Genomic DNA, 11,850 nt, shown 5'->3' with positions numbered 1-11,850 from the left:
TTGCTTCAAACAAATCCTACATATAACTAGCTCAGTACCGTTGCCACGGCCAACAAATGAATGTAAGCGTTCCTTAAGTTTTTTTTTTAAATCATAAACGTGCATGTTGTGTGTGATATTCCGCGAGACCACAAGCACAAGCATCTTCCTCTTTTTCAACAAACACCATTCACCCCTCTAGCAGATCTTTCCATCCAAGTTGTCGTTGATCGCCTTCCACATTCCTACATCATTCTCTTTCAATCTATTGCCCTTTGATTTTTTTCTGGATAAAAGGTGGATTTTATTGACTCAAAATGAACCATCAAGTGAATACAAACACAATGAGTACATACCCGACCTCTGCATAGCTAGAATACACACAACCAATACCGACACACACACACAAAAACATGTCGGCAAATAGCAAAGTCATATATGACCAAAGCTATGCCTAAGGGAGAAAAAAACCAAACAATCATCTGCGGTCAACAAAATACAATAATGACCTTATCCGCATCAATCATCTTATGACACCACAAGGACATCAAGATTCTTCAACAACAACGCCTTCAGGAAGGGAGCGTCGCTCGAGCGCCGCTGTTTTTTTTATAGAAAGACTGTAAGGGAACCCCCTACAGTATAATTGGTGCAACAAACGCAAATTATAAGTACCATGCCTTGAACCTGGATGGGTGGGAAGGCATCAACCCGTTCCCATCACTAGGCTATGCCTTAGTCAGCTAGATCCAGCCATCAGAGGCCAAATTCTACGTTTTCACCTCAAAGAATCAGTCTGAGCATATCCGACCAATGCCTTCAATAAGGTAACGATGCAAAAACATCGCCATTGCCAGGTATAACAAATCAGCCATACCCAGGTTTTCACCCCGGAGCTCGTCGAAGTCAATTGTGTGATGTCGCCACCACTTTCCACGATCCCAGCAGGTACATGCGTTTAGCTAGGAAACCGATCGCGTCACTGCACAACTATACCCTCTGCGTCAAACCATCATTTGTAGATTGCCTCTCACTAATAGAAAAGGGGGCTTTGGTTCAGGCCGGCTTAGCCCATTAGTCCCGGTTCAGTCCAGAACTGGGACCCATGGGGCATTGGACCCGGTTCGTGAGCCCAGGGGGCCGGCCAGGCCACGTGGGCCATTGGTCCCGGTTGGTGGGACGAACCGGGACCAATGGGCCTGGCTCCTGGCCCACCACCATTGGTCCCGGTTGGAGGCTTGAACCGGGACTACAGGCTGCCCTTTAGTCCCGGTTCATGCCACCAACCGGGACCAATGAGGTGCCTATATATACCCCTCGCCCGCGAGCAGAGCACTCCAGTGAGTGCTCTGTTTTTCTCTGGCCGGCGAGGGGAGGGCTTTGTGGTGCTCTAGCTCACCTTCTATGCACATGAGGTGTTCGATGAAATGCCCGAGCCACACTAGTTAAGCTTTCTCCTCTCGAAGCTCGACCTCAAAGCTCCATTTTCCTCGAGATTTGTCTAGGTTTAGCGGCCCGTCACGTCCCATTCCCGTCTTCACCGCCGTCGATCGCCCGCGCCGATCTCGTCACCGGCACCACCGTGGTGAGCCTCTTGTTCTTATCTTCCTTCTGAAAGAAAGAAATTCTTACTTTAGATGATACTTGTCTAATTTTATTGCTTGTTATTATATAGTGCTATGGTTTTGGTATCCGCCCCCGTCGGCCCTCGTCCTGTCTATGATTCGGATGTGGTATATATTATCTTTATAACTATTGGTTCATTTATTGTTTATGAAAATTATGCCGACCAACATGACATAGATTTTATTTATCTAGGAGGTATGTGAACCGGAAATTCCAACCGACCCTATTGTCGAGAGGTTAAATTTAGTTGAAGAAGAAAACAATTTCTTGAAGGAAAAAATAAAAAAAATTGAGGAGAAGAAGATGATATTGGAGTTGCATGTTGCGGATGTCGTCGATGATCATAAGATCAAGATGGATGCAATGCGCTTGAAGATTAGAAAGATTAGAAAATATGCCATTCATACTGAGGCTTGGTATCATTATGCCGTTGAATCAATTGTTACCTTGGTTGCGATTATGATCGCATTTGTTTTCGCATTGAAATGTTTTACATAGTTTCAGTGTATGGTTTAATTAATTAGATGCTCTGGAGAGCTATATGTTGTTAGATGAGAACTATGTATGTACTTTGGTTTTAATGTGATGATGAACTTCTATTAATTTGGTCACTTAATTATCTATTCATGATGTTCTGTAATGGTTTTTGACACACTTAATTATATATAATGCACGCAGATGAACTGGCAATGGATGTACGGTGACAGACACACCTCCGAGTACATTAAGGGCGTGCATCATTTTCTCGAAGTGGCTGAGGCAAACAAGCAGAATGGTTTTATGTGTTGTCCATGCCCTAAATGTGGGAATACGAAGTCTTACTCTGACCGGAAAATCCTTCACACCCACCTGCTTTACAAGGGTTTCATGCCACACTATAATGTTTGGACGAGACATGGAGAAATAGGGGTTATGATGGAAGACGGCGAAGAAGAAGAGGACGATGACAACTATGTGCCCCCTAAATACGGTGATGCTGCAACAGGGGAAGCTGCTGAAGATGAAGAGGAACCAGACGATGTGCCCAATGATGCTGCAACGGGTGAAGCTGCTGAAGATCAAGAGGAACCAGACGATGTGCCCGATGATGATGATCTCCGCCGGGTCATTGTCGATGCAAGGACTCAATGTGAAAGTCAAAAGGAGAAGCTGAAGTTGATCGCATGTTAGAGGATCACAAAAAAGGGTTGTACCCCAATTGCGAAGATGGCAACACAAAGCTCGGTACCGTACTGGAATTGCTGCAGTGGAAGGCAGAGAATACTATGCCTGACAAAGGATTTGAGAAGCTACTGAAAATATTGAAGAAGAAGCTTCCAAAGGATAACGAATTGCCCGACAGTACATACGGAGCAAAGAAGGTCGTATGCCCTCTAGGATTGGAGGTGCAGAAGATACGTGCATGCCCTAATGACTGCATCCTCTACCGCGGTGCGTACAAGGATCTGAACGCATGCCCGGTATGTGGTGCATTGCTGTATAAGATCAGACGAGATGACCATGGTGATGTTGACGGTGAGCCCCCCAGGAAGAGGGTTCCTGCGAAGGTGATGTGGTATGCTCCTATAATACCACGGTTGAAACGTCTGTTCAGAAACGGAGAGCATGCCAAGTTGATGCGATGGCACAGTGAGGACCGTAAGAAAGACGGGAAGTTGAGAGCACCCGCTGACGGGTTGCAGTGGAGAAAAATCGAGAGAAAGTATTGGGCTGAGTTTGCAAGTGACCCAAGGAATGTATGGTTTGCTTTAAGCGCGGATGGCATTAATCCTTTCAGGGAGCAGAGCAGCAATCACAGCACCTGGCCCGTGACTCTATGTATGTATAACCTTCCTCCTTGGATGTGCATGAAGCGGAGGTTCATTATGATGCCAGTTCTCATCCAAGGCCCTAAGCAACCCGGCAACGACATTGATGTTTACCTAAGGCCATTAGTTGAATAACTTTTAAAGCTGTTGAATGGAAATGGTGTACGTACGTGGGATGAGCACAGACAAGAGGAATTTAACCTAAAGGCATTGTTGTTCATGACCATCAACGATTGGCCCGCTCTCAGTAACCTTTCAGGACAGACAAACAAGGGATACCACGCATGCACGCACTGTTTAGATGACACTGAAAGTATATACCTGGACAAATGCAGGAAGAATGTGTACCTGGGCCATCGTCGATTTCTTCCGACCAACCATCAATGTCAAAAGAAAGGCAAGCATTTCAAAGGCGAGGCAGATCACCGGAAGAAGCCCGCCATGCGTACAGGTGATCACGTACTTGCTATGGTCAATGATTTACACATAATATTTGGAAAGGGTCCCGGCGGACTAGCTGTTCCGAATGACGCTGAGGGACACGCACCCATGTGGAAGAAGAAATCTATATTTTGGGACCTACCCTACTGGAAAGAGCTAGAGGTCAGCTCTTCAATCGATGTGATGCACGTGATGAAGAACCTTTGCGTGAACCTGCTAGGCTTCTTGGGCGTGTATGGGAAGACAAAAGATACACCTGAGGCACGGGAGGACCTGCAACGTTTGCACGAAAAAGACGGCATGCCTCCGAAGCAGTATGAAGGTCCTGCCAGCTACGCTCTTACGAAAGAAGAGAAATAAATCTTCTTTGAATGCCTGCTCAGTATGAAGGTCCCGACTGGCTTCTCGTCGAATATAAAGGGAATAATAAATATGCCAGAGAAAAAGTTCCAGAACCTAAAGTCTCATGACTACCACATGATTATGACGCAACTGCTTCCGGTTGCATTGAGGGGGCTTCTACCGGAAAACGTCCGATTAGCCATTGTGAAGCTATGTGCATTCCTCAATGCAATCTCTCAGAAGGTGATCGATTTAGAAATCATACCAAGGCTAAGGAGTGATGTGGCGCAATGTCTTGTCAGTTTCGAGCTGGTGTTCCCACCATCCTTCTTCAATATCATGACACACGTCCTAGTTCATCTAGTCGACGGGATTGTCATTCTGGGGCCCATATTTCTACACAATATGTTCCCCTTTGAGAGGTTCACGGGAGTCCTAAAGAAATATGTCCGTAACCGCGTTAGGCCAGAAGGAAGCATATCCATGGGCCATCAAACAGAGGATGTCATTGGGTTTTGTGTTGACTTCATTCCTGGCCTTAAGAAGATGAGAGAATTCCTTATTTGGCCCTTTCTTAAATTTTGGTTCCCTTTTTGGCCCTAGTAACAAAATTCTTCCTGTTCTGGCACTCAAACTTCAGTTTGTTCCCTATATGACATTTCCGTCAGTTTTGGCAACTAACACCGTTAAATCTGACATGAATAGTCCTTTTTACCCTTGGTGTAGTTTGTGACCAAAATTGTGAACTGGAAGTCAAAAATGAAACCAAATCTGCTATTTAGCACAGCTTTAATTTTAATTGGATAATTGGACAGAATCTCCCTTGTATTTTGATGATATATCCCCTGTATAGTTCATATATGCACAAATTATAATATACTTGGAGCAGATTCACATGTATGCAACATAGAAACTTGGTCCAGGTTCACATATACGGAAATAGTCCACATATTTAGTCCTCTACACACATTCAGGTTCACATAGAGTTCACATATAATAGTCCAGGTTCACATCATGTCAAATACAACACATGAAGGTCACATATAGCACTTGCAAAAGCCCAGGTTCACATATATATTGCATAAACAGCTCAAAAGTTTCCCAAATGAACCATGATATGGAAAGGGATCCAATGAGAATCACAAGCTAAGCCTCCTTTTGCTCCGTGTGCTCATTGCAGGGCTGGCAGGATTCATTTTTTTGCTACGTGTGCCCATTGCAGGGCTATCATGTGGCACCATAGGAAGGTGTGGCAACTTATCAGCAACCTCTTTGCCTTTTCTTTTGGCATGTAATTTCAAAGCAACAGATGCTTTCTTGTTGGCCACACAAATAGGCTGAGTTCTTGATCTACACATACACATTCATGGCAGCACATCATACATCACATATAGTAGCCCAGGTTAACAATAGAACAATGCATAACATAACATAAAATTCGGAAACAACCATAGGTTACCTTTTTGCTACTCTGGATCCAGATTTACTCCCTTTCCCTTTTTCCTTCTTTGTTTTCTCCAACATTTGGCTATAGTGAGAAGAATGCAATTAGAATACAAAACCAAGCTTTCATCTAATCTACTACAAAATTCAGAACTAGTTCTTACCTTTTTGATGCTCCAGTAATTGAGTTATCATGTTTTCTCTTTTTCGTAGTTGTAGGTTCCAAGCTTTGGCTATTGTGAGAAATTACTTAGAATTCAAACACAGATTTCATATAATTATGAGCATGAGTGTAAAGTGGCTAACCTTGGCGGAAAGCACATAGAGGCTGCTGGAGCATCATCCTCGCAAGGCACAATTGACGCTTTGGTGGTCTTTGCCCTGTTCTTTGGTGGTCCTCTACATGAGCAACAAAAAAGTAGTTAACATGTATGGCTGCTTACAAAAAAATGCAAGTGAAGCAAGCACTACAAGAAATATGTCAACTTATGACCACCACTATTGGTCACTGAATGGTCACAAATTTCCATTTATGACCTTTCTGTGACCAAAAACATAAGGTCAAAAGCTGGCCGTAAACTGACTATAGCGACCTTTCTTCTGGAATGGTCGTAAACGTTTATGACCAAAAAAAGGTCGTAGATTTAACGACCAACTGTTTTGGTCACTAGCAATCCGACCACACCACGTCAGATCCACCGTGGCAAGCTGATGTGGCAGACTTACGACCAAATGAAAAGGTCGTAAAATAGAATCAGCCCGGTCCATTTCAGCCGTCTTGATGGGCCAAGCCCAATAATTCAGCCCATTTAATTTTTTTCTTTTTATTTTGCTTATATGCATGGGCCTGGCCCAATAATTTGGCCTTTTATTTTCTGGGAATGGAGCCTTTTTCTGATGATTTTTTTATATTCCACTATTGTTTTGGGCCATAGCCTTTTTAGTCTAGTTCATATTTGGGCCTTGGCCTTTTTATTTTCTGTTATGCAGCCTTTTATATTTATTTTTCTTACAGTCATTTCTTTTTTTAGGCCCAAGCCCTTTTGGTCTAATTCTTGTTTGGGCCTTGGCCTTTTTAGAGCCCATGTTCTCATTTTGCATAACTATAAACAGAAAGGCCCAGGTGCACAAGTGATCCACAAGTGATCCACAAGCCCAGGTGCACAAGTGATCCACATAACTTCATAGAAAATAAACAAAATGATCCACAAGTGATCCAGGTTCACAAGATCACATAACTTCACAGAAAGGCCCAGGTTCACAAGTGATCACATAACTTCACAGGATCCATGTGCTCTAGTTTAAACAGCAAAATGCAACAAAATGCAACAGCTCTCAGCTCAGCTCCCAGGTTCACAGGTTCAAAATGCAACAACTACCTTAGCTCAAAGACAAAGAGATTCATAGCACAACCATCAAACTACCTTAGCTCCAAAGAGAGCCATCAAGTGGGCTAACTTCTCTTCCTGTTCTTGAGACTTCTTGCGCAGCAGCTCAAGTTCCTTGTCGCGTGCAGCTTCAGATTCTTCCGCCTTCATCTTGATTGCCGCCAATTCTTCTTGCACCAGTTCAGCTTGAAGCTCGGACCTCTCCAGCTTCTGCTCAAGGTCACGAACAAGAGCAGCAACTTTGCCGGAGTTGTTCCTAGATGACTGGAGCCCAACATTCCTGAGGAATGTGCTTTGCTTGGCTTCGGTCTTGAGGACTTGTTCAACAATTTCAACAGCAGACTTTGGCTCTTCACCTTCTGGTACCGGCGCTTCCTTCATTTTTTCCATCTCAAGCTAGCATATGGAGGAAAATGATAGGCATTAGTAAGAGATCTATTTCACATTTTGCAAACCAAACCAAGCAAGAGAAACCAAACCAGCACACAAATGGATTATTTGAAGTAATCAAACCAGCACACAAAATCTATACAAGAAGATGATGACTAGTGACCTGGAGACATGCAATTGGAACAATATGATCACTTCATTAAGTGAGCCGATCATCAAACTAACATTCAGATCAAATTTCATCATATCATAAAAAATGCATCAAATAGCTACAACAAGTTCTGATATCTTTGTTGAACTATCAAACAACATCAAAGCATGGAACATAGCATGTGTTCTTGACTGGCTCCGAGTCAAACAACATCAAATCATCAAAGCATCAAAGCTAGCTGTGAATCAAACAGGGCAAAGCATGGAGTGACTTACTATAGCAGTCTTGACTGGCTCCGAAAACCCGTGCTTCTTGCTGTTGTGGGTGGCCTTAAACAAGTCAATCGCAGACAGCTCCTCACCCTTACGCTCTTCTTTCTGAAATGTTTTTCAACAAAAATCAAAATGTTATTCAGCAAGAATCAGAAATGTTATTCAATGAGGAACCAAAGGTAAGGTCTCTAGAGAAGAGTTCTCACAGTGGCAAAAATGTGTGCTGTGTAGTGCCTGGAACCATTTCTTTGATTGTACACGACTTTTTGTCGATTCATCTTGTTCGACAAACAGGTTTCCTACAAAAAAGCATACTGTCAACATGATCTAGCACTAGCATATCATGTGCAGAACATAAAGCATCAAACAAAGCAGAGACAAACCTTGTGTCTTGGGGTAGACCACATCTCCACCAGCTTGCCATTCACCATCCGTTAGATCAGGCACCGGAGACTTAATGCTGACTTTATTTGCGGCTACGGTATCAAAATACTTCTTCTTGATCTGATGGCGTCTGTTCTTTGAATATTTCTGCAGAATATCTTTGCACGAGGTCTTGATGGTCTCCGAGTCCGTGTTCATCTCAAAATTTGCCTACCAAGATAACAAACAAGGTAGGAACAATATTAGTGATCATGCATAGGTGTAACAGAAAATAGATAGCACATTACCTATGAAACAAGTAGCTTACATCAACTTTCCCAATGTAGTTCTCCAATAGACTAGCATTTTTTTGTATAGCTTGAAGTGAGGAAGAACCAGAAGATGGCTTTTTGCAACGAGTCCACACTCAGAAGCAAGCTTTGCTGCCTGCAGAGGCTTCTCTGGATGAATCATCCCTTCGGCAATTTGGATAGGCACCTTGCTACCAAGCGACTTGGTGATCCTCTCTAGCCCTTTGCCCTTTCTAAGTCTAGTCTTGGGAGTCATTGCATCTGAAAATGAAACTGAACTCATAAATTAGAATAGAAATCGACAAATGCAGGAATCAACAAAAGCATACATGATCATTCCATTTGGAAAATGCACTAGTAAAAGATAGCATTGCAAAGGTCAACTTGCCTGATTGAAGCACAAGCTGCTGTTCTTCTTCATTGATGACAGCGATCCTGTCAATAGAAGGTGCAACAGGGCTGAGGTCTATGTGGACAATGCCTGCTTCATCAATGCAGATGGTTCCTGCTTTATCTAGGCAGACAGTGCCATTTCCATCCATGCTGAGAGTGGTTCCTTCATCCATGGGCGGCAACTCATGACCCGTTTGCACCGAGGTCTGAGAGTCCATGAGCAGCATACTTTCCTGATGGTCCGTCGCAGTCGCCATCCTTGCTTTCTGCCTTGTGACTCTATCAAGGGCAGGTTCATCAGGTTCCAGGATCCTCTTTTTTTGTCCTGGAGCTGGGGCCATCACCCTTCCTGGAGGCATTGCAGGAGATGTTTCTGAGCTCTTGTGCTTCTTGCTGACTGTCTTCTTAACACCAGGCCTCTTCGTCCTAGATTCCTTCAGTGCCTCGTATAAACAGTACGGAAAAAAGCATTAGATCACAAGAGAAATATGTGAGCACAAGGAATAACATAGAATAACAGAACCCCAATCCTCCAAGCAAGACAGAGTTTGCACCTTAACAATCTTGTTGACTACAACATCATCCACTTCCTCTCCATCAATAACTTCATCCTCCTTAGGACTGTACTCTGGGTCATCATTGATAACTCCACTACCCTCTTGAACCTCATCACTTCTACCTTCTTGTACACCATTTGTTTTCCTAATCATCGACGCTATTGCACCGATGCCAAGGGACTGGAACATCCGATGTTCCTCATGATATTTCTAGCCCTAACCTTCTCGTACTCGGTGAGAGGCTCTTCTTTGCATGATAAAGGAAACATAACTATTAGGTGAATGTTTGGAATGCATGGACAGGCAGCCAAACATATGTTATGAAATTTATTATCATTTAATCCTAGTTATTCAGGTAAGGAAGACTAACAGCACACAGGCACAATTAAGCCAGCTTATTCAGATTGCAGCAATACATTTCACTTAGCATATTAAGACACAGATTTTATGAAACTGACCACAAGGAGCAAGTTGCATACCAACGGTTGGCGTCATGCTTGACCTTGTCCTCCTTGCCATGGATGATCTTGAGGTGGTGCTTGCAAAATAGAATAAACAACAATCAGATACAACAGGGATGAAGTAAAATGATGCACTTGTATCAATAAAGGAAAGCATTTGGACCATCATGCACATACAATGATGTACTGTTATTAATTAAGCAAACATGTAAGTGCACTAAACAAGCATGCATGTACAGTGGAAATACATGTACACTAAACAAGCAAGCAAGCAAAGTGCTACTAATAGAAACAAGCAAGCATTGAAGGAAATTGAAAAGAAGCAAGCAAATACTATTGATACAAACCCTAATTAATAAGAAAGCAAGTAGCTTCTTCTCCATGTGCTACTGATACAAGCAAGTACTGCTAATGGAAACCCTAATTAAGCATGTATGCTTGCAAGCAACATGTATGTTAGCAAGCAAGCAACATGAACTAGTGAATTGGTGTCATGTACACATGCTTAGACAGTCTGACAGCAAGCTAGACGAGTATATCATGAGGACCTTCAAAACAACTAGATGTTTCCACTAGTAAAGCATGAAACAACAGTACTTGCAGAAGTACAAAAGCAGATGAAAAAAATACTCTCAACTGCTCAATAAAGTTCCCGGTCTTTGCAACAACAACAACAAAAAAAGGCGAGAGGGCCACACGGGACGGCCTCTATGCTGATAAAGAAATGCTCATCTGAATCATGTAATTCCACTATAGCTTGGTGACTGAACACAACACCTTCTACTTAACACAAATTGCTTTTGTGTTTGAGTACAGAAAGAACGCCATACCCGCAAAAAAAGGACAGATCATGGGCAGCCATAGAACGATATTACAACATCTTGGGCCAGCACAAGGCATCATTTTCGATGAAATCAAAGGGAAATAAACTACTGGTTTCATAGGGGTGAATCGTGATGATGACAACATTCACTTGGCCATACATCTCATCAGAGAGATACGACATAAACACCAGGTTCAGAAACATCAGTGACACAGCACCCCGCTCACAAGAGCGGTAAACACGCCACGAACCAGACCAACGCACAAGCACAATATAACCAAACGCACAGCAAACCCACCCATAACCACAAAACAACAGGAATGGGTAGCATGAGAGGCCCTGAGGGGCACCTTCTCCAAGTGCTACTGATACAAGCCAAGTAATTAAATCATACACAAGCAACATGAACCATGAACCAGAGGGAGGTCTTCCTCAAACCTCATCCACCTCCTCATCCATCCCCATCCCCTAAAATCATGCACTTCCTCTCCATCAACATGAACCCTAAACCATGAGGGGGATCAAACACTACAAGTGCACAAGGACACGCATGCAACATAACCAACTGTGACCCAAGCCAAGCACCATGAGTGAATCTGGCGAGCACGTTCTGGATCAGTAGGGTTCGAGCAGGGAGGGAGGAGCCGACGCGCGAATCCTAACCCTAGATCGACAAGAAAACGAATCCTAGCCCTAGATCGACATGAACAAGAACAAGAACCAGGAGCTCGATGAACATGAACAACTTGTCCAATGAACATGAACAAGAACCACCAGGAGCTCATAGATCAACCGAATCCTAACCCTAGATTGACCGAATCCTAACCCTAGATCGACCGAATCCTAACCCTAGGTCGACCAGGAGGGGGATTTACCAAACCCTAGGGGGAGAGGGGAGAGGAGAGGGGTACCTGTCGCCGTCGTAGATCATTGATGATGTGGATGATGTAGCCACCGTCGCCGATGTACTCACTGTCGTTGATGTAGCCGTCGATGTAGAAACCGTCGTCGAGGGGAGAGAGAAGGGTGGATTCGTCGTCGGGGTGGGCGGCGCACCGCGGTGCGGCGTGGCGAGGCGGCACGGAGCGGGCGGGGCAGCGCG

General features: G+C 43.8%; 1 long non-coding RNA gene across 1 annotated transcript; it reads right to left on the bottom strand.

The window, feature by feature from the left end:
- Positions 1-5,704: 5,704 nt before the first annotated feature.
- Positions 5,705-6,000, bottom strand: LOC119318834. Its single transcript, XR_005154257.1, has 3 exons — positions 5,946-6,000; positions 5,804-5,872; positions 5,705-5,724 (listed from the first exon to the last, which is right to left on the bottom strand). It is a non-coding gene; the product is annotated as an uncharacterized LOC119318834 (long non-coding RNA).
- Positions 6,001-11,850: the final 5,850 nt, after the last annotated feature.

This window comes from Triticum dicoccoides, chromosome 6A (assembly GCF_002162155.2).
Source record: "Triticum dicoccoides isolate Atlit2015 ecotype Zavitan chromosome 6A, WEW_v2.0, whole genome shotgun sequence".
NCBI classification, from domain to species: domain Eukaryota; kingdom Viridiplantae; phylum Streptophyta; class Magnoliopsida; order Poales; family Poaceae; genus Triticum; species Triticum dicoccoides.
The sequence above is the reverse complement of the archived record's forward strand: the minus strand, read 5'-3'. Positions and strand labels throughout refer to the sequence as shown.